At 35.7% G+C, this 25,045-nt stretch overlaps 2 non-coding genes across 2 annotated transcripts; both read left to right on the forward strand.

Moving 5' to 3' along the window:
- The first annotated feature begins 6,689 nt into the window (after positions 1-6,689).
- On the forward strand, positions 6,690-6,761 carry TRNAP-AGG (transfer RNA proline (anticodon AGG)). The gene has a single exon. It is a non-coding gene; the product is annotated as a tRNA-Pro (tRNA).
- Positions 6,762-23,850: 17,089 nt separating this feature from the next.
- On the forward strand, positions 23,851-23,938 carry TRNAI-UAU (transfer RNA isoleucine (anticodon UAU)). The gene is given in 2 exon segments: positions 23,851-23,888; positions 23,903-23,938. It is a non-coding gene; the product is annotated as a tRNA-Ile (tRNA).
- Positions 23,939-25,045: the final 1,107 nt, after the last annotated feature.

A 25,045-nucleotide genomic window follows, 5' to 3' on the forward strand; every position in this document is an offset into this window, starting at 1 on the left:
TAGAAGTGTCAAGCTACCACAATAGACATGGACACTATATCCAAGTTAGACCAGAATCTATAAGGAATATTAATAAATTGGTTCCCTAGACAACATAATATAGCTCACCAGATGACCCTATTTCTTATTTTAACAATTTGCATGATTTACTCAATCTTGATGGATATATCAAAAGTCATGAGTCAAGATGAGTAGGAGAGCTTAATCAGAGTGTCCATTGGAGGGGATGGGAGAAAAAGAGCCATGCATTTGAATAAATAGGAAAAAATATTGACCCATCCATCCCAATAAATTCTATCAATGCATTTGATATGAAGGTATAGAAAATATACCACTAAGGACTACTTTACATGAATGAAATAAGGAAGACTCCTCACAAAGATAAAAATTCTTGGAGAAGATGCCAAGAAGAGGGAATCACTTGCAAAGATATAAATGGGATCCATCAAAAGAAAGCAACATTAAATGAGTAATAATGAAGATCAACAAAAGTTATCATAATATTAATAATAGACATAAAGTGACAAATAAAGATAAGTGAATTAGGGGAAGAAAATAGTTTCTTCTAAACCATTTGCCCCTTTATTAGCAAGTTTGTTTGCGATGCTATCACCTTCCCTATAAATGTGATTAAAAGTTAGATGTTTAATTAGTTTAATTAAATCAAGGGTTTTGGTTAAGAGGGCATTTAAAATTTCCAATTTGGCATTGATTAACTCCTTAAAGTATTAATGACAATTGTTGAATCTCCTTCTATTTCTATACGGCTGAAAGTTAATTTATTTCAAAGCCATAGCCCTTCAATGAGGGCTTTAAGTTCTGTCTCATTGTTAGAAGCAACACCTAATAATTTCAAACATTGAGCCAAAAGTTTCCCTTCATGATTATGGATGCAACATCCAATCCTTGCAACACCCAAATTACCCCTTGAGGCTCCATCAAAGTTTAGTTTTATCTAGTTTTCTATTGGAGGAGTCCACTTACAAAGTACTCATTTTGCTTTAATATCTTCTCTAGTTACCATAGAAAGATGGAAATTTGAAACTAGGCCATTTAAGTCTAATTTTCTCATCAAATATTGTCATTGACTGGGATGAGCCATTAGATTTTACTCCTTTTTTTTAAAGAGTTTCAATTATAAGAGCTTCAATTTTCAGGGTTAATTGTTCGCAAGGCATCCTAGAGTCTTTGAAGATTCTTCTATTTCTTTCCTCCCATAAAATTCCCAGAGAATTATGGATGGGGATATAATCCAAAGGCCATGATAGATGTTATTAGGCTACAATTTTGGGCAAGAGAGCATCATAGACAGGGTAGTTTTAGGAAATGCCAATTTAAGATTAAGTTTATTATAGAGCCAATTCCATATTTCAAATGAATAAGAGCATACAAGAAGGATATGATCATGTTGTCAAGATTCTGTTTTGAAGATCCAACCATGAGAATGCCCTAGCTTTAGGTAGGCATAGTGAGTCCTAGCATAATGAATAAGATAATTCCACCTTAGGGTGGTATTTCAAATTGGTTAGATGGTTGTAACCATCCTTGGTATTATATTCTCCTAGTTTGGATCCATCCCATATAATGGTATCATGAGTCAGGCTTGTAAAAGTAATGTTGCAAATTTTTAGAATATAGGAGAGGATTGATTCCTCCTTTGGTGGGATATGAAAGATTGAGAATGACTTTCACTTCCATCCTTGGGTAGATTCATTGTCCTTCTCTACGTAGTTTATAAAATAGGGCTCTAATATATTCTCCGAAATGGCTTTGGAGGAATCGAAAACTCAAATCTTACCAATGATAAGGTAACCTCCCCAAGTATTTGACCAAAATTGAATTTGATTGCATTTACCAAATTTCCAAGTTACTTTTTTAAGAATAAGGAGTCTACAAGTCAACATAAAGTTCCAAAGGTTGGAACCCTTTGGGGGATTTTTTGGTCCTCAGTAATGAGGTCAATCTAAGGCCTACTTAGTTCATATTTGTATATGCTTTGATGGTTAAGACTTGAGAACTTTATGAGTTTTTAATGAACTTATTCAGACTATTTATATTTATACTATTATATGTGTGCACTTTGACATTTCTAAGATTGGATTAATATGCTAAATATATTATATGTTTACATAGAATGGAATGATGTATCTTTCTATCTTGCATTGATTGGGTAGTTCTTCCTATAACCATGTGATAAGAGCATGCCTATACTAGCCCATACCCCATTCTCTACAGCATGCCAATAGGTAGAACAAGCATGAAGATATATTTAAAATCCTACCATTCATGTAGCTTGATAAAGTTGTTCATGAAGTCTATTTACAATTATCTCTACCCAGTCAATATATAAATTTTCACTGAGTATGGTTTGGATAAAGAAATACATCCATTCCTCCCATGAAAATACATGATGATTTCCCTTAATTAACCCTATTTAGGAAGATGAAGGTATCTCTCACTTCTTTAATCAAGTGTTCTCTCATCAATAGGCATGGCAACTGGGAGCCTCCCTTTTCTAGTTTCAGCAACCAATTCATAGCTATAGAGTTGTTGCAGTCATTTTTGTTCATGGAGAACTAACTATAAGAAGGACTAATAGTCCAACCTTCATAAGATTCCATATAGGAATCCTCAGAGCACCCACAGTAGTACTCTAGTTTATTCAAACAAGTATCTCACTTTTGTATGTTTGGATGCATCTTCCTTCAACATCATACATATCCCAACATTTGAGTATTAGCTCTGGACATGGCACTACTTCAGGGAGCCTTGTGGCCTAAATTAAACCACTAAACTAGCTATGTTATCTACCATGGACAAAGACTTTGCATTCTTGAATCTTTCCACTACTCTCTCTATAATAGATCATTAATTAAAGAGACATGTCCTAATGATGTAGAGTATGCAGCAAAAGCACCAACTACCCTTCCAACTCCAATCAGCACTTTAACTTGCTTCCAACCTCCAAACAGCAACTAGGTTTCTTCCAAGGTTAATGACTGACCCAATGGGCTTCTAACAAAGGTAGACTCTACCTCAAAGTAGATTCCACTTCACAAGCCCAACCCTCAAACCTAGGGTTCACAAACAACTTGGGACAATTACACCTATTAGGGACTCCCTAACACCAAATAGGCCTAAAATGGCAAATACTTCTTAAATTGGGTTAGAACTCCATACCCATGATAGAAATGGTTCTTACTGACTCAAAACAATAAGAAAACCCCCATTTTGAAGTTTCTCAACACCCAACACTGAAAATTACAAATTGTTACCAGCACTTTTATTAGGACAATTCCTAGTTTCAATGGTCAAACTCCCAAACAATACAAAGAACCATCCAATATTTTCACATCACAAAACACCCTTCAACTACTCCTACGAGATTTCAAAAGATCAATTACCAACTCTACTCCAGCATCAAGTTATACCCGCATTGTGTTACAGTCCTAAATGGCCAGTTTAGGCTGGGTTACAAGGAAAGCATAAATAAATGGGTTCAAAGACTTGGTTCAACCCCTTGGATCTCTTCTAAACCTTTTATTTTTCCTTCTCCACCCTTCACTTGGGTCAAATCAATCAACTTGGGAGCATGATCCTTCGTTTTTCTTCAAAGCTAGACTAGACATAAGACTATGTTCAGCCTAGGGCTTGCTGGTAAAAATAGGTACCCAACTCCTACAGCCCTGAAACTCTGCCATCTTCAAGTCACCTCTCCTAACTTGCATTCCACAAAGCGGCATTGAAATCCCACGGTGGGTTTGCAAGTTAGGAGGCCATCTTGTTGAAACCCTCAATGTGAAGCAATTTTAGACCTACCTCTGCTAAAACAGGTATAACTTTTAACCCAGAATAGATAAAAACTTCAAACCAATTTGCATTAGAATTCTGACTCGGTCCTATTTCCAAAAATATAAGATTTGTACCACTAAAATTCCGTACAGTCCGTACGGAATTGAAAAAATAGAGAAAATTGCAGAATTTCTTAGTTTTATTCACTAAATGTTGTCCACTCGTCCGTACCATGGCCTTCCCCACGTGTGGAGACTTTAAATAAGTGTCTTCCAATAGTTATAACTTCCATTTGGATGGTTGGAAGACCATACAACTTCCTTTTTTTAAGTTTGACAACAAATTTGCAAAAATTGCTCTTTAGCAACTTTTTGCATTTTGCAACTTTCTTGCACCTTTGCACTTTTTTTTTTACACACCTTCAATTCAATTGTGTCCTAATGAATCAAATCCACCTAAAACATCTTAAAAATAGTAAAATACTCAAGAATGCATAAATAATGACTCCTTGGTTACAAATGGTCACTTGGCTTATAACCACACCAATGTGCCATTGTACCTTACAATTGATTCTTCATTACAAATAAGGACCAACTTCATTCCTAACAACTCTAACATACTAAACACCTTGAATTCATGCTTAAGAGCCTTAGGTGCCCTGCACCACCTAATTTTGGAAGATAGTTGGTTAAAGGGGCACGGGTTTCTTCTCTTTGGGCATCTTAGGATGAGAGGGAGCTATTTGTATACCTTACAAGAAACTAACTTGAATTTCACAAAAGACGGAGACAAAAAGGGGGAAAACCTAGAAAATCTATAATTATTGAACTCATAATTGGAAATAAGAAAAGACACGAATGGATTTTAAACTCATCCACTGCTCTAACTCCAAAATACTAAGTAGCAGAGATTACCTTCGTCAACCACTCCTTTGTCTCCGAATGAGTTATAGGGTAAAATGATTTAGCACAAGTACTTATGGATAAATAGTGAAAATTTTGTTATAAATTAAATGCATGTGCGACATGTTTCATTGATTAAAAGAAAGCTTGATGATTTAATGGCATGTCCCGAGCCTTAGAAGATGGTTTTCCTTACGCATGTGATGCGTCTATGGGCAGGTTCTTTGATTCAAGAGCTTTGAACCTTGAAACATGAAATAATGGGTTCGAAGGTCCAAGTTCATCCACCATAAAATTTTGCGACAAAATGTTAATAGACTAAAACACAAGGCAACAATAACTCATGGGAACCTCTTACAAACTGTGAACCATAAACTATGAAATAAAAGGTTCGTAGTTCAACTTCAAAGAAGAGCACTCACATCCCTAACGTACAATATAACTCTACACACAGTGACTTGCAAAGACTTGCAAAAACATACAACTGTGAACTTTGAACCCTAAACCTTGCAGTTCAATTTCAAGGGTTCAAACTTTGTAACACCGCAATGCAACAAGATAGGGCAATAAGACTAGCATGATGTAGGGGAAATCTTGAGCTTTGAACCTCAAACTCTAAACTTTGAAAGTTCAAATTTATGATTTGAAGATTAGAAGGGGAATTCAACGCCTTTACAAATAGTTGAGTTTTTGCAAGGCAAAAACATGGGCAACAGTAATCATCATGAAAAATATGTTTTGCATATCTTAATAATAAGAAAAAAAAAAATTAATATATGGGAAAAGCTAAAGATAAAAAAATTTAAAATCTAGTTGTTTAAACATATATTTATTTCCATTTTAGTTTTTACCATATTTTTATTTTATTTTATATTAATTGTGTAAATTTAATTTTGTTGTGTTAAAGTACAATTTAACTTAAGTTAAAAAAAATTATTAGACATCTTTGTTTGTTTTCATCATATTTTGAAATTTATAAAATAGACATAACATCAATAAAATTAAATAAATAATGTCAATGTAGATTTTTTTATTTTTTTTACTTATTAATACATTTTATTAGTTTCAATGTATTTTTATTAAATTTGGTCTATAAATTAAATAAATGTCTACACTATTTATAAAACGTCTTCTTTTAGTACTTAAATTTAAGAATATTAATCAATTAATAATTATTTTCATCAATATGTTATATTATATTAAGTTTTATAATTTTCATTTTATTAGATATTATAATATAATTATATAATTATTATAATTATAATAATAACTATAATTACTTTTTATTATTTATAAAAATACAAAAAGACTGTCTGCACCTAAACTAATCTTCATGCCTCTTTTGTTTGGAATGAAGTTCTCCAACAATATGAGTTTAGCTCTCCAACAACAGTAAAGGAACTTTAGTACACATGCACTTACTGTTAGATCATACCCGAAAAGATACTCCCAATTGGTAACAACTAATTCTAAGTTAAGAACTAGAATAGATGATCCTCAACATCCATTAGATCTAAAACACTTTTCATTCACATGGCTCATATTGAAATCTTTTGTAGGTTTCATTAAAGGTTAGTGACATGATTAGAGGTCCTTGAATGAAGAAAAGAGGTGTGTTGGACTCCAAAAAGACAAAGTCATAGACTCCAAGAACTTCCAACAATATATGGAATTATAATTTTTATAAATAATACAAACACATGAAAACAATCACTAGAAAAGTCTTAATGATAATCCATATCAAACACCCAAAAAAGGAAAAAAACCTTTATGACAACACAAAACTTTTAACAATTCATAAAATCACATAGCATAAATTTTAAATATTCAAATATTATATTTGAGTGCTAAGTATTAACATATAAAGAACTATTAATTTAAAGCTCTGAAGCATGTAAATATATTATATCAATGGACGGCGCAATACTCTGACAAGGTCCACTGATATATTCGTTTTGTTCATGATATGATTTTCAGGAAAATAGACGTGTACGAGGGCATTTGGTCTAGTGGTATGATTCTCGCTTAGGGTGCGAGAGGTCCCGAGTTCAATTCTCGGAACGCCCCATTTCCTGTTACAAATTTTCTAGATCATTTTGTGAATTTCATCGCTGCAACCAGAATTGTTTTTCAACGTTCTAACAAGTTCCTGGACGTTTTGGGTTGACCGCTATGCTGTAATAGTTTAAGGTATGAATGGTTGATCTAGATGTCTTTCCAAGGGTATTATTCATGTTTCTGTGAAGTTTGAACCACCTTTACAGTTCATATCTGCACCAAGTTGTCATATTTACATTATTTTATTACAATTTGCCAATCAAACTTCAATGAATGTGTCTAAAACTTATTGTCCATTCCATACTAATACATGTTCTAAAATGACCACTGCATATTACAGAGTGACAAAATCTAACCTGTTAATATCTCCATCCAAACACTAAAATGGCTGAGATCCAATTCCGTTTTCCTTCATTTGTCAAGATGAAGAGTTTTTCATCATGAGTTTTCTTTTAGTGTCCAAGTTATGTCTATTACCTTCTGAGTTTTTAATCATGAGTTTTCCTTTAGTGTTCAAGTTATGTCTATTGATAAACATCGAGTTAACCCCGCACAAAAGGTTTTACCCTTAAACATCACACAGTAAGGAAGAAATTACGTTTGGAAAAATAAGTCAACTTTGATTACTTGACACTTTTATATAAGAATCAAGCCTTAGTTTGTGATGTTTAAGCCATCCCAGCACGCAAGAGTAGTCAGTGGTAGATGAAACATTTATTGCAAATGTTAAAACTTTAAAGCTTCCAGATTTGGGCACCCAATTTTGAATTTCAAGTTATTTTTGACTCAAATTAATACCCTATTTTATATATCTAATGCATATCTTGTAAGTTTTGAGGAAGGAAGAAAAGGGGAATGCAGGTCTGGGTGGTGACTTCACATTGCAAAGGAAGTTGAGTACCAGGAAAGCAATGTAGGAGCCAGAGAATAGAGAGAGCAAAATTAAGGGGTATTTTCCCATCAAAAGATGTATGTAAACAAGTTTTAAAATCATGTTCATGTTCTAAGTCATTCGGTAACACCAATTGTCTTTGTGTGTGGAGCATTTCTTCTCTCTTGTCTTTTAGTTAAATCTTACAGGTATCAGCTTGTTCTGGGTTTTGGCTGCAAACCCTCATAGGACACAGGGGACTTGATCTGCACTAGTATAAAACAAGCATAAGTTTTCTTTGTTTTTTTTTTCCCATCTTAGAATGGGAAAGGCTCATATGCTGCAGCAATTAGACCATTTCTAGTCAAGTTTTTGGATTTGTAGTACAAGCGCTTTTACTATAGCGCTGATATTTAAGCAGTCCTTGAGCTGATGCCATGGTTTCTAGGTGAAGCTTGTGAGATCCCAAAGGTCCCAAGAAAACATGAATGACTGCAAGGAATTTAGGTTTGGAATTAGGAATAGCAGCTAAAGGATTTCCATTGAATTGGATCAACTGCTTCTAGCAGATTGATAAATTAGCAAAGCTGCCAAGCCTTCCACATTCTATTAAATGGAACTGATTTGTGGACCTCTAAAAAGGGATCTAGCAAGATCTTATCATGCCATGAAGTGTGTTCCTGTTAGATCAGTAGTACAATATAGTAGAAGACCAAAATATTGTTATATCTTGTTCACAAAGATTGATTACATTTAAGCGCAGAGAGGCTGGAACAAAATGCCTCACAAAACTGAAAAAATGAACAAATGGGAACTATTATCAAATTGTAACATGGAGACAACAAGTCCCCCGGAAAGACAAATTTTTATTGCAGTCTTTTGAAAATAAGTGCCGCAGAATGATTTTAGTAAAGCAAATAGGTTAGCAAAGGCCAAAAGAGTACAACTAGTAGAAATCGTTGGCGGATTGGAAAAGAATATCAAGATGTTTATGGAATAGCCTGCGGATTACACCATTAAATTAAGAGAATGCCGACCTAAATAACGTTTAATAGTAAAGAACTGGGGAAATTTCACAAAAATATATCAGAGTGGCGCAGCGGAAGCGTGGTGGGCCCATAACCCACAGGTCCCAGGATCGAAACCTGGCTCTGATAAGAGAACCTTATCAGCAGAGGCTTCTGTCGTTTTATTATTGCCTTTGGGGTATTTTCTCAGCCTATTTGTATGATTTTTGTATGGTCAAAATCAACTGGGGGTGGTGGCGCAGTTGGCTAGCGCGTAGGTCTCATAGCTGAAGTTGAGTAATCCTGAGGTCGAGAGTTCGAGCCTCTCTCACCCTAACTGATATTTTGCACTTCCCCTCTGTTATTAATCTTGCCCTAAAACAAATTTCGGCTAGTGCTGGAGGAAAATTCATTATTCTTCGATGAACATTTATGCAATATTAGCGCAGAAAGACTTCAGTTTTTTAGATGTGTGCCAAAGTCAAAATACAAAGTTAACAGGCAAGATTCTGGCACGTCAAATTAACTCCTACACCGAATGAAGTTGAACCAGATATCGAGAGTATATGTGGCCTCCAAAAGTTGGGCTTCATACATTAAAAATGTGGAAAAATTTAAAGACGGATGAAAACAACTATAAGAGATATCTTTATCTTATGATGCATGCTATGATTTATAAGGATTTATGGAGTTTATAATTTAGTTGAATATCACAATTTTGATCTTAATATTATCAGATTTCTACATTTCAATGTACAATTGGTTTCTGGATTTGATTGTGTCTATTTTTTTAATAATCAACGTTTCTGTGATCCATTATCAGGATGAGAGAGCAAACAGACACAATCAAATCCAGAAACCAATTGTTCAATTTTAATCTTATTTTCCAATTAACACAAAGTGTTCCATAGATTTTCCAAGTCCTTTGTTGCTTAATTGACACAAAGTATTGATCACATTCTTCCAAGTTTGAAGTGGGGTTTTAGGTGCACCCCTCTTCCCACATTCTTTTGTCCAGGGGCTCAATGGTTTTTTGTTTTTTCGAGTGTCATTTGTAGGTAGGGCTTCCCAAGTGATTCCTTGAATTTGGTGGTCCCTTGGCCAATATAAGTATTATATTGAGTGAAGTTTGGTGGGGCTTCTAATTGTTGCCCTAAGTAGGGTTTTTGGTGTGCCCCTTTGGCCACATTTTTCCTTTTTGAGTGCTAAATGGTTTTTTGTCAAAGTATTGAGTGGGTTTTTGTTGTTGTTGGAGTTTTCCAAATGGTGGAATTTCAAATTTGTGCTCCCACATTCGCCCAAGTATATTTGTTTTGCACATTTGGTTACCTTTTGTCCAAGTGCTACTTAAGTTTGCCCAAATCTATTTGTTTTGCACATTTGCCCACCTTCTTTTGTCCAAGTGCTACTCAAGTTTCTCTACATGGTTGTGGTGTACTCAAGGCATCGCATTGGATGTGTCTGTTTGTTGAATTTGTGTATATATACACCAATTGAAGATCACGTAATTCTTCTTGATTGTAAATTTTGGGAGTAGTATGTGTGATGTGTTAAATTGTGTAAGGTAGAAGAACATTGTTGTTGAATTTGTGTATATATGGATAATGCAATTCTTCTCCATTAGAGTTTTGGGAGTTGTTAGTGTGATGTGTTAAATTGTGTAAGGTAGGAGAACAATGTTGTGTTGTTGATATTCTTTAAATTGTCATTTGACTTTTCAATTTGCAAAGATATGGAATCCAAAGATGAAATTGTCTAAAATTCTCTTTCACTAGATTTTCTAGGGAAAATCCCTCTTGATGCCCAAGCTGTGTTTTTCCATGTGTTCTTGGTTATTTCTTTACAATTATTTGCTACACTTAAAGAAGCTCCATTCTAAGCAACATATAGGCAACAACTAACATAATTAAGTTTGTTCTTTTATCTTAAAGATTAAGAATTTGTTTTTTAGGACAAAATTATGGTAGTGGGTATGAAGTGATAGTTAGGTTGATCAACTCAATGACTTGTATATTTCATCTCGTTTTCAATGACCTTACTAATCTCATTCAAAAGATATAATGAAGTTCGAATGACAAGTTTTCTGTAAAATCCTGAAATGTGAATGTGTTGCAGAAATTAACTATATAGTTGACATAAACATGAACAACACCATTAGAAAAGCACCTAAAGCATGTTTCATACCTTCAACTATTCATCAGATTTCTAGTCTTCATTTATATCAACTGGAGCAAAATAGAGGTCTAAGGAAAAGACAAGTTTTATTGCAGTCTCTTGAAAGTAAGTGCTACAAAATGATTTTGGTAAAGCAAAACCAATCAGCAAAGCGTGAAAAAATTTCAATCAATAGAAATTAGTTTGCAGATTTGAAGACAAATGTGTTAGGATTAAACCACAGACAGAAATAACAATTACATGCAAATATAACCAATAACAGAAAATAATAGATCACACAGAAAAGGACACAAGACACCAAGATTTAACGCAGTTCACCAAATCCTTGGGCTATGTCCACCAAACAACAAGTCCGATATTATTACAATCCAGTGATTACAACCTTATTACAATATGTAATCCCTTACAGCTCAATATCGTCAGAAGAACCAATTTTGCATCACAACTTAATGAAAAATACATAACCCTAAGCCCTTTTATACAAGTAATTTTATGTCGCTTTAGGGTTACAACATGTCAGCCACAACGTCGGCCACGGCCCAAAAATTATGAAGTATGTACAATACTTTCCTAATGAAGTATGTATAGTATTTTCCTGATTAGTCACCACAAACTAACAATCTCCCACTTGGGGACTGATCAGGCTCCACACTAAACAACAATCTCCCACTTGGAGACTGATTATGTAGCTATGTCGCTACTCCATGAGGCTCCCACTGGATCAAATCACCCTAGACTATGTTGTTCTTTTATTCATGTTCAGTCTAGAAGACCAACTGAAGCTGAAGAGGTTTTTAGCTTCTCCCTTAGTACTACCTTGGTAAACATATCTGTTGGATTGCCATCTATATGTATCTTGTCCACTTGTAGCTGTCCATCCTCCAAAATTGATCGAATGAAATGGTATCGTGACTATATGTGTTTTGTCTTTGAATGTAGAGCTGGATTCTTCGCAAGATGAATGAGACTCTAACTATCTGTTAAAAAATAATTATTCTTCTAAGGATGTCTCGATCCTTCCAAGAAGAATAGAAGCCATATCATTTCCTTGGTTGCCTTTGTAGCAACAACATACTCTGCCTCTGTAGTGGATAAAGCATTAACCTTCTATAACCTAGAAACCCAACTTATGGCTGCCCCACCAACAGTAAAGACATAACTTATAGTACTCTGCCTGGTATCAATATCCCCTACCAAATCTGAGTCAACATAGCCTTGTAAATCAGTAGTAGAGCCCCAAAAGTGTAAACACTCATTGGATGTTCCTCTCAAATATCTGAGAATCCATTTGACTACATTCCAATGCTCAATTCTTGGATGACTCATATACCTGCTAACGACTCTCACTACATGTGCAATATCTGGCCTAGTGCATACCATAGCATACATCAAGCTTCCTACAGCTGAAGCATAGGGTACCTTGGATATTTTATCCTCCACTTCTTGTGTCTTAGGACACATCTCCTTAGTCAACTTCAAATGACTAGGTAGAGGTGTGTTGATAGCTTTAGCATTCTCTATAGAGAAACGTTGCAACACCTTTTCAACATAATCAGCCTGAGATAGCATCAATTTCCTATTCTTCCTATCTTTGCAAATCTTCATACCAAGGATTTGTTTTGTTGCCCCCAAATCCTTCAAAGCAAATGCATGTGCTAACTGACATTTCAGCCCCTTAATGTGATCCATGTTAGACCCAGCTACAAGCATATCATCAACATATAAACATAAAATAATGTAGCTATCATCATCCAACCTCTTAAAGTAAACACAGTGATCTGAGTGACACCTTTGTATCCATGCTCATGCATAAAATTGTCAAATTTCAGATACCATTGTCGAGGTGCTTGCTTCAAGCCATATAAACTTTTCTTCAATTTGCACACTAAGTTCTTCTTACCTTTGACCTCAAATCCCCGTGGCTGAGCCATATATATCTCTTCATCCAAATCACCATGAAGAAAGGTTGTTTTAACATCAAACTGCTCTAAATAAAAATCTTCAGTAGCCACAATACTTAAAATAGTACGAATAGAAGTCATTTTACCAACAGGAGAAAATATCTCATCAAAATCGATTCCTTTTTTCTGTGCAAATACTTTTACAACTAACTTGGTTTTAAATATTTTCTTACCTAATTCCTCTTCTTTCAACCTATAAACCCACTTATTCTATAAAGCCTTTTTTCCTACAGGCAACTTGCATAAATCTCATGTCTTATTCTTCAACAAAGAGTCCATTTTGTCTTTCATTGCAGACTCCCATTGAATCTTAGTATCCACCTGCACAACTTCATCATAACATTCAGGTTCACCAGCATTAGTAAGTAAAATTGAATACAAAGAGGGAGAGAATCTTTTTGGAGGTCTAATTTGCCTTGTTGACCGTCTAACATTCATCGATGTGTGTGGTATTTTTTGTTGTAGTTGTTGCACATCATGAGGAATGGATGGAACATCAACTTTTGGAGTATCATCCAACACTACGTAATCATCTTCTTTCTTCTCATGTTGTTGCAACAGATCTTTGTACAACACTTTCTCATTGAACATGACATCCCTGCTTCTTAAAATTTTATGATTTTCAAAATTCCAAAAAGCCTATAACCAAATTCATTAATGTCATATCCAAGAAATATACATTTCTTTGACTTAGCTTCTAGCTTGGTTCTATTTTCAGAATATATGTGAGCAAATGCTTCACAACCAAAGATTTTAAGAAAAGAATAACTCACCTTCTTACCAGTCCATGCTTCCTCTGGAATACCACAACCCAAAGGAGTAGAGGGACCTCTATTAATCAAATATACAACAATATTGCTAGCCTCTGTCCACATGTGTAAGGGCAACCTAGCATGCAACCTCATGCTCCTTGCATGTTCTATTATAGTCCTGTTCATGTGTTCAGCCACCCCATTTTCCTGTGGAGTCCTTGGAACAGTTTTTTGTCTACGAATACCATTAGTGGAGTAATAATCTTCAAATTCATGACTACAATACTCACCACCATTATCAGATCTGAGACATTTTAATTTCTTACCAGTTTCATTTTCAACCAAGCATTTCCATTTCTTAAAAGTTTGAAATACATCAGATTTCTATCTAAGGAAATAAACCCATATTTTCTAGTCATGTCATCAATAAATGTAACATAATAATGAAAGTCACCAAGGGAAGATACCTGAGCCGGTCCCCATACATCTGTGTGCACAAGCTCTAATTTCTCCTTTTTGTTTTCCTTCCCAATCTTCACAAAACTCACTCTCTTTTGTTTTCTATAAACACAACTTTCACAAAAATCCATATTAACACATTTTAGACCTAGTAAAACTTTCTTTGAATGAAGTAATTTCATATCTTTCTCACTTATGTGCCCAAGTCTATTGTGCCATAGTGTTGTATCAGAATTTATAGTAGCTATTTGTTCTCCCTACTCAACTACAGCAACTGTTCCTAAACATTCATTTTTCTTTGAAACAATTAAAGTAGAAGGAACAATATGACCTATACAAAGATATAAGGTGCCTACTTTCACACCTTTTGCTACTACAAGGGAGCATTTTGAAACCTTCCAATTTTTATCCTTAAAAGTAACTACACAACCCTCATCACCGAGTTGCTCTACTGAAATTAAATTCCTACTCAGCCTTGGAACATGTCTTACCTCATGTAGTAGCCAATGATTCCCATTTTGCAACTTAATCTTAACTTTTCTCTTTCCAACAATCTAACAGGGTTCATTATCCCCCAAATAAACAAGTCCAAAATCCCCTTGGACATAATCAATGAAATAACCTCTATGAGGTGTAGCATGAAATGAAGCACCAAAATCTAAAACCCATGAATCATCAACACTTTCTAAAGACAAAAGAAAAGCATCCTCTTCGGATTTTTCACTTACCACATTTGCCTCCTTGTCTCCATCTGGTTTATCTCCTTCATATTTCTTTCAATTCCAACAATCTTTCTTTTTGTGCCCTGGTTTCCCATATATAGTACCAACAGTCATTTGGTCCTCTCAATTGAGACCTCCTCCCCTTGACTTTCCTCTTGATTTCTCACGATTTCCAAAGTTACCTCCTCTCTCGGACATTCTGCCTCAGCTTTGTGCATTCAAAGCACTTCCTGATGTAGATCCACCTGAGGTTTTCCTACAAGTTTCCTCACTCAAAATAACACCGATCACATCTTCACATTTTAGGGTACTAGATCTAGGAACATAATTACTCACAACCATTACCAAGCCATTCCAGCTTTCAGGCAAAGAACAAAAACTCAAGAGAGCCCTAATTTCTTCATCAAAATTGATACCCATAGAAGATAACTAACTAGTAATAGTATTAAACTCAATTAAATGATCTACAATAGATCCACCTTCTACCATTTTTATATTAAATAAACGCTTCATGAAAAATACCTTGTTTGAAGTAGAGGGCTTTTCATATAGTTTCGCTAGGGTTTGCATCAATTCTTTTGTTGTCTTTGCTTTTGTAATATTAAATGCCACTAATGGTGTCAGGCATAACCGAATGCTTCCAAGTGTCTTTCTATCCTAACGATCTTATTCATCATGTGACATAGGCCCTGATTCTTGGCTTTGCCTTCCAATGGCTTCCATAAATCCTTCTAATAAAGATAGTCTTGCATTTGCATCTTCCATAATTGGAAGTTCTGCCCATTAAACCTATCAACCCTCAACTTACCCTTATGTGCCATCGCTCCCACTCAACCGTGAGACTTTCCTATAGAGGATAATTGAAAAAACAGCCTCGCTCTGATACCACTTGTTAGGATTAAACCATAGACAAAAATAACAATTACATGCAAATATAACCAATAACAGAAAATAATAGATCACACAGAAAAAAACACAAGGCACCAAGATTTAACATGGTTCACCCAATCCCTAGGCTACGTTCACCAAACAACAAGTCCAATATTATTACAATCCAGTGATTACAACTTGATTACAATCTGTAATCCCTTATAGTTCAATACCTCCGCAAGAACCAATTTTACATCACAACTTAATGAAAAATACCTAACCCTAAGCCCTTTTATACAAGTAATTTTATGCCACTTTAGGGTTACAACATGTCGGCCAAAGAATATATGAAGTATGTACAATACTTTCCTGATCAGTACCACAAACTAACAAAATGCAAGAAGATCTTGGAATAGTGTACACTAAAATTAATTATTATTATTTATTGTGATTAATTATTATAATTATTAGTCACAGGGGCATTCCAGAATCCAACCGAAAGAGAGAATCATACCAATAGACTAAATGCCCTCATGCTTTTGCCAATTTATGGACATCGAATTTAAATTCTTGCTTAATTTATGATTGTCAGTACCGACATTTCCACATCTATTTTTCTATTTTTTTCTACAAACAGAAGTGTATGCATGGATTTTAATATGAATACTAAGAAATTTTACCTTTCATATCTTTGTATTGAAGTCATGGATAGGCTTGTTCCCAAAGAAAAACTATTGTGGGGTCTAAATTTCATTAGTTATTGTGCAAACTCAAAAACCTATATGAGGGCATTTGGTCTAGTGGTAAGATTTTCACTTAGGGTGCGAGAGGTCTTGAGTTCAATTCTCAGAATGCCCCTAATGAAAAGGTGCCTAGATTACTGGTACAATATGTCAAATTTTTTAATGAGAAAATTGGCACCTATATTGTTTATGATACAAATGGATTAATTCTATCCACATAAAAAGCCTCTTGCTACTTCTATTGAAATTTGATTATGTTGGTATAAATAAATATTTACTTATTACACTTACTTAAGTTTTACTTAGGTTAATGCATTATTTAATTATTATTTTAGGTGAGACACTTAGGATTTTGTGAACTCTCATTGAGCTACGCAACTCTAATTATGCACATGGTGTCTACAACACAGAAGTATGCATCATTCACTAAGTTGTCATGATGACAACACAGTTTTGCGCACTCCTCATTTAGCACATGTTGTCTACACCACTGATTTGGGTGCTACACCATTGTAGGCTTATCCTCACATCATCGCACTTAATCTCATGCTTAATGGAGGATAACCCATATCTGGTGGACATGTACTTGGTTGTATGACATATCATGATGCTAACTTCTATGCATTTTAGAAGCTCTCCTAAGGCCTTTATATTCAGGCACTCCTAGTGTACTCTTGAACCAATTATTGAATGAATATCGTCATTCTGATCATACTCTGTCTATTTTGGTCTACTGTGTGCTTGTGTTGAGTTCTTTAGTTCTCGGGTGAATTCTGGCCTAAGCCAAATTCTTACATGGTATCAGAGCCAAGGAGAATTCTCATCACGTAGTCGTTCGAGACCGTTCATGCTTCAGCACCTCGACACATTTTCGGATGATCCGCAAAAATTGGGAGCGTTAAGAGCCAGATTTGACCTCTCTGTTGCGTCTAGAGCATCGATTCGGTGAAGATCGACTATAAATTTGCCTATATTGGGTGACAGTTGATCGTGAGGCAAAATTTTTTTGCAAACCGACACCCGAAGGCCTCGATTTGCAATTGGGTATGATCATTTTCATTGATCTGATTGTTTGATTTTCGAATCTATATTTCTCTGTTATTTTTGGAATTATTTTTTGTCCAATCAGAGAAATTATTTTTGCTGAACCGAGCAGTGACACCCCAGCTCAGCTTTGTATTTGGTGTGGTGAATATATTTTTATTGTTGCAAGTTACATTTTAATTTTTCGGGCAATTAATCAAACCTGCGCAAAGCCCGTACTCCTACAATTTTGCACACTGTACATATTTGTGGCCGTACAGAAAAATTTTCGTTTGGCATTATACATCCCATGACTGAACACATAAATTCAACGATGGTCGGCTACATAATTTCTAGCTTCTACAATTTCGACGACCACATAAATCTGGAAACGACCTCTTCAACAGGTGACCGACCCACAACACCGACACATCTTCGTTGTAGATTGCGCGGGCCTGTGCATAAAAAGTGCACAACATTCATAAATCCCATGCATGTGGGACTATTAAAAATAGTCCGAGAGCTCAAAACGTTTTTCGACGAGGCATTTTCAACACCGGTGGCACTTTTGCAACATTCGCGCGATGCCCAATTACTGGCTCGCCCTGCAGATACAACCTCCACGCGGCAAAAATTTATTCGCTCGCCCGCTCACCAAAGAGGACATGTGGCGCAATATAAACCGCGCCCACCACAGATTGACAGGTCAATGTCGGCTTCTACCACCTCAGCAATGACTTGTCGTTACAGTCAGCATTTCGTACTGACACGCACGCAAGGACACATCATCAATTCCATACATATTTGTACAGTACGGATTCCACATTGACTACCACGTCAGCTAGTGGGCCAAATTTTTGCTAACATCATCCATTCATTGTCCTAAAATTGACACCCATCTGGACGTCAAAATAGGCCAATTTACAACTACTGAGATAGCCGTATGACCATCAAATTTAACCCCCTAGTTTGCTAATGCAACCCCTCTCCAGATTGATTTTGGTTTTGGCAGTCTAACTTCAAGAGGCCCTGACTTGCACATCCGGACTCCAAATCAGGTGCAATTTTTTTTGAAATTGGGTAAAATTTTCTAAATTTTTCAGTGGTGCAGCTATTTTCTGGTTTTGGTGCACGAATTGTTTAGAAATTGCATTTTTTGGCGATTGTACTAGATAATCCTGCATTTTGCAACTTCAAACACTCTGTACGAGCACATCTGGAGTCAAAAAAAGGTTCCATTTTGTTTGAAAGTGCATATTTTTTCATCTACTTTCCAGATCTGGCATCAGATTGTAGCATTGTGTGGAAAAAATTGTCACTTTCAGCAATAGGGCCTTTCTTTGCTTTGTAATGCTTTAGTATTGTAGCACATTGTAAAGTTTCAAATTTGTACTCTATTAAGAAGTTGTAACAAGAAAAATCAGAAGTCCACAAAGGCCAAAATTGGCAAGTGGGCCATTGTAATAGCACTACTGATAAAGCGCCCAAAGCATCTATTTGGGGGGGGGGGGGGGGGGGGTTTGATTTAGTGAAAAGGGGGGTATTCTTGGTGTTGTGTTCTCTCTTTTGTGCAATTTTCTTTCATTTTCTGCATTATGGGAAACTTTAAGTTTCCTAAATTAACTCCTCATAACTATGCTTCGTGGTCAATCAAAATGTTGCATCACTTAATGCATAATGGAGTTTCTCAATATGTAGATGGTACTCTTCCTAAACCAGCAGGTGATAATGTTTTTGCAAGTGATATTTCAAATTGGGTAGCCATGGATAGGAAAGCCCTAGGTGATATATGTTTGGGGGTAGATGATAAAATCATGTATCAAATTTAAAAATGTGCTACATCCAAGGAAGCTTGGGATACCCTTGAAAGCCTTTATGGGAAAGTGTCTGAAGAGGATGTTTTCAAAATAGAAGATGAGCTTGTTTCCTTAGATCCTAAGTCGTATGACTCAATATAGGACTTCATCATTAAGGTGAATGAATTAAAGACAAAGTTTACTGATTGTGGGAGTTCTATAAAAGATGACAGACTGATCTATCTCATCCATAACAAGCTACCATTGGAGTATTCCACATTTGTGTCTTCTTTTAACTCCTCAAAGACTACCTTAGGGTCTGCCTACAAGAGAGTCACTTTTGATGAATATGCTAAACTATTGGATGATGAAGAAAAGAAGTTGAAATCAATGGAGATTCTCAAATCACCTCAGTCCAAAGCATTGGTGGCTAATGAGGGTTCTCAAAATTTAGCTGGACAATCTTCAAATAAAGGAAAGGGTAAGAAGAAATGGAAGAGCAAATCTGAGGATGCAGAAAAGACAACACCTCAATCCAATCAACAAGGCAAGTCCTCAAATTCCAACAAGAAAGGGGACAACAATAAGGAGAAGAAGTGTGCTTATTGCAAGAAAAAAGTTCATGAAGAGCATGAGTGTTATCTCAAAAAGATTGATGAGTTGACCAACATCATGAAGAAACATAATGTTCCATTGCCTAATGCTTACAAGGAGAAGGGATCTTCTTTAGATTCAAAGGGAAAAGGGCAAGCACTCATGGCTAATTCAAACTCTTCAAAAGAATGGATATTTGACTCAGGTGCCTCATATCACATGGGTTCTTCAAAGGAGGATTTTTCTTCAATGAAGCAGTCCAAGGTACCGCACATCTTCATGGGGAATGATAACAAAATGGAAATTGAAGGGAAAGGAAACATGGAGATGGAAAATGGAGAGTTTCAAGAGGTTCTCTATGTTCCAAACCTAAGTTCAAATCTCCTCTCAATCTACCAAATCACTCACCTTGGAGATGGACATAGAGTTGAGTTCCTTCCTGACTCAGTAAAAGTGTGTAGTCTCAAAGACGATTCCTTGGTTGCAGTGGGGAAAGTGAATGATCACGAGAGGTTGTACTCTTTCTCTCATTTTGTGCCCAAGTCTTCTTCAAAGGCCTTGTTATCACAGTCCAATTCAAACATGCAATTATGGCATGAGCAGTATGGTCATCTTGACTATCACTATCTTCAGCAACTTTGCACATACCACATGGTGAAAGGTCTACCTCAAATCAACTTTTCTAAAGGTGAATGTTCAACAGATTCAGTGGATATGCATCTAGAGGGGAAGTTACAAAGAGGGAAGTCTTCTAGAGCAACAAGTGTTCTTCAGATGGTTCACATGGTACTAGTAGGTCCTTTTGCATCAAGACAGGGTCACTACATACTCACCTTAGTTGATGACTTTTCAAGGTTCACTTGGGTCTACTTTCTGCATAGTAAGAATGAAGTGTTGGACACATTTCTAGACTTCAATGCTCATGTTGAACGGAAATCTAGAAAGGCCATGAAAATACTCCGCATGGACAATGGAAGCATGGATGTGAACAGAAGACTTAAGGACTTTTGTAGACATGAGGGAATTGATCTTTAGACTCCTTCAGCATTCAGTCTGCATAAGACAGATGTTGTAGCCTTGAGAATCTAAACTCTTAAGTCTATGGCAAGTTGCATGATTCATGCCAAGTCTCTCAATCCATCATTAGAAGTCGAAGAAATCTCAAGTGCCACTCACATACTTAATCGTTCTCCTCATCCAGCCTTAGATGGCAAAACTCCTTTTGAGGCATGGTGCAAAAGAAAACCTATTGTGACACACTTAAGAGTCTTCGGTTGTCCTGCATGGGAAAAGAGATCTTCCACGGGATGCAAGGCACATTCATCTCGGCCTTGTACTTTCATTGGTTACAAAGACCATGTGAAGGCATACAGACTTCTAGATCCTGAGACACATCATATTTTTGTGGAGAAGGAAGTACATTTTGAGGAAAGTTCACCCAGCTTGTCCTCTACTCCTCTTCACACATCGTATAGTGTGGATACTGAAAGTGACACTAGTGATAGTGCTTCAACAGATTTAGACACGTGGAGTTCTGTTGACAGATACAGTGAGACGTCACTTCATTAGTTCAGTCCACATGCATACATCGCCACAATGATAGGTCCAGAACAACAAGGTACTTTTAGTCTTCCAGATGCAGGTTCAGTGACAGATTTGGGGGACAATATTGATGATCTGCCTCTTCTTCTTGATGCAGAATTACCTTCTTTAGTTGTCACAAGGGTTCCAGACTCTCTTGTTCATTCTCTACTTTATCGTCCTTACAAGTTGAAGTGATTGTGGATACTTATGATCAACAGTTGCAGCAGGATTCTTCATCAGTTGAAGAGACAAGCAGTTCTTTGGGATAGGTTCTTTAGCCAGTTGAGTAGGTTTTAGAGACATCACTTATCCATGGGATTCTTTCCACACACAGCGGAAGTGTCCATTTGTACCCTTGGCATTGTTTCTTCCTAAGGGGAGGAACACCATTCTGCAGTCTTGGATCATCTTCTTCATCGGAGCATTCACTGTTCAGAATTCTTCTTTGGGGGGGGGGTCTTGATTACTCCATCCATCCATGCATCCTTCCTTATCTCTCTTTTTGGGGGAGGGTTTTTCCCATGAGGTTTTCCCTCTTTCCCCACTTTATGGGAGATTGCATATCATTATGTACATGGTTACCTAACATGGCCTAATAGCCGGGACCCATCTTGCATTTCATCCTAGATTTCGTAAGCTTAAGGGCATTCCCCTAAGTTGCACTTAAGGGGGGGTGTTGGTGTAAATAAGTATTTACTTATTACACTTACTTAAGTTTTACTTAGGTTAATGCATTATTTAATTATTATTTTAGGTGAGACACTTAGGAGTTTGTGAACTCTCATTGAGTTACGCAACTCTAATTATGCACATGGTGTCTACAACACAGGAGTATGTATCATTCACTAAGTTGTCATGATGACAACACAATTTTCCGCACTCCTCATTTAGCACATGTTGTCTACACCACTAATTTGCATGCTACACCATTGTAGGCTTATGCTCACATCATCACACTTAATCTCGTGCTTAATGGAGGATAACTCATATCTAGTGGACATGTGCCTGGTTGTATGAGATATCATGATGCTAACTTCTATGCATTCTAGAAGCTCTCCTGAGGCCTTTATATTCAGGCACTCCTAGTGTACTCTTGAACCAATTATTGAATGAATATTGTCATTTTGATCATACTCTGTCTATTTTGGTCTATTGTGTGCTTGTGTTGAGTTCTTTAGTTCTTGGGTGAATTTTGGCCTAAGCCAAATTCTTACAGATTATAAGAATTTATTTTTACATTAGCATGTCTATAGGTGTGAAACAAACATATGTAGAGGGTAAGCAAATATGGGTGATCTATTTAGGTTATACAATTTGTTTATTTTATGGATTCTATTTAAGAAATCTTTGAAGTTTGTCAATTGTTTATTTCTTATTTTTGTAAATTTCAAGTGAGTAGTGAAATGATCAAGAAGACCTAACACAATTAACATTAAATAAGTGAGTAGAGAAATGATTAAGAAGACAAAACACAATAAACACTATATTTATAGGGATTAGACAGTTAATTACATCCACTCTCTAGCAAAGAATTCTTATAATAATTCAATCGACAATAAACATCATACATAGACTTCATAATATCATTTATACATAACTTTTCAGATTAAAAAGATGAAGAAAATAAACAGGCGACTATTAGAATTCATATTCTAACAGCCCTCACAATTTAAAAAGAATTTTCCATAATGAAGTAGGAAGCTTAAATTCTAATCCCACCAAATCCATCACTTCCACTACTAAGGGGAGAGTCTCCAAGTATCTGCATTATGAAGAAGTTAAAAACTTGGGATAAATTAAAAAAATCAATGAGATGCACCTTCCTTCTAGACAATTGTTCATGTTTTATGGCATCGATTTGAAACAAAGAAGTCTCTCTATTTGTGTCTTTTTTTTTTTTTTTTTTATGGAGGTCATCCATAAACAAGTTTTAGGTATGATCATGTATGATCACAACTATTCTTTCTATAATGACAGAAAATTTAACCCTTATGAGGGTTCAACACCTATGTTAATTATGTCAACTTGATTCCTGTTAGCTTATGAAAACAACTTTCACAGTTTAGCCTTTTAAAATATATTGGCATCATTGTTAGTCACCATTTCCCTCTTGTCCTTATATTTTGAACCATGGCTCTCTAAGCAAGGCACCAAAAAATGAAATTGTAGAGAGAAATATATATAATCAAATCCAGGTGGAAGTAATAAGGCTTTTGATCATTTCTCTCACTTAAGCATGGAATTAGTTTGCAAATTAGGTCATTAAAGTAAGAGCATGACTTGAATAATGTGGATGATTAGGTTTGGAATTCAGTACTAATGAACAGACACTCTTATACATCACATCTTAAGAAAATTATTAGGAAAAATAAGTCAATTTTTACTATTTAATATTTTTAATATAAAAATTAAATTTACAATCAAAACTAATAGACTGAGTTCAAACAATCATTTAAACTTGAAGGAAAAAGAAATTCCAACTCAATTCTTGTTGTATCTACATGCAAATTATATTTATTAGTTACCAATTGACAAATAGGAGGGGTGGTGGTGCAGTTGGCTAGCACATAGGTCTTATAGCTGAAATTGAATAATCTTAAGGTCGAGAGTTCGAGCCTCTCTCACCCCATGTTAACTTTTTCTGAAAGTTGTTGCTTCTATTTGGCTTGAAGTATGGGACTTTATTTCATGTTTTGTAGAAGACAAGAAAATCTTCTCTGAAGGGAGAATACTTCCCAACTATTATGACTGGAAAGAGCACAACAATAGGAATTTGGTCTACTAGTATGATCTACCTTAGGCCTTGTTTGGTTGCAAGAAGAAGAGGGGCGAAATAGGGTTTCAAGGGCCAAAACCTGGTTGCAAAGGAAAAAGGGGTGTTTGGATCATCAAATGCAGAACCCAATTTCTACTTTCTTCTTCCAATTTTGCTCCAAAAATGAAAGAAACATCTTCCAACAAATATGTGGAAGTTTAAATGAAAACCCGAATTTAGGCTTTTATGAACGGGTTTGAATAAACTGTCGGGTCCATAGAATCCACCTTAGGTTTTTGGCAGATCAAAATTGCATTTTGGCACCGTTGTTTTGTTGTTGTGTTGAGTATTGTGGAAGATGAGGGTTGCTACAATTGTTGTAGCATTTTTTGTGGCTTTGGTTGTGGCATTTGTTGTGGCCATGGTTGTTGTTGTGGCATTTTTTGGGTTGTGGTATTTTTTGTGGCTATGGCTGTCGCTAGGGTTTCTCCACTTTGGATGGCAACAGCGGCTTTGAACACAACTCTCTTCTCGCACGCACGGTTCTCTTCTCCCACCCACATTTGTATATTGGGTTTTTTTTGTTCATTCAATTCAAAACTGTAACAGTTTGTTGCAGGTCTACTTAGAAAAATAGTTAATATATGTTCAAGAATGAGTTCCAGTATGTGCTCATGTCATTACCTCTGATTACCTGTATATATCATAGTTAAAACTCTAATTATCTATACCCATGGAAATGAAATGTACAAGTATATCAATAGCTTTTATCTATACATAGTTGACCTATAGTTTATCGTGGTTCTATTTCTATCTGCTATCTACTTAGCAAAATAGTCAATATATGTTGTAACTATTTGTTTTGAATCTTTTTAGCAAAATATTCAATGTGTGCTTATTAATGAATTCTAGTATAGTGTTGTGAGAGATCAATGCCAGTGAAATGAACAACTAAACTTTGTAACAGTTTCTTGCCAGTAA

This window comes from Cupressus sempervirens, chromosome 8 (assembly GCF_028749045.1).
Source record: "Cupressus sempervirens isolate cs-2001-9-10 chromosome 8, ASM2874904v1, whole genome shotgun sequence".
NCBI lineage: Eukaryota > Viridiplantae > Streptophyta > Pinopsida > Cupressales > Cupressaceae > Cupressus > Cupressus sempervirens.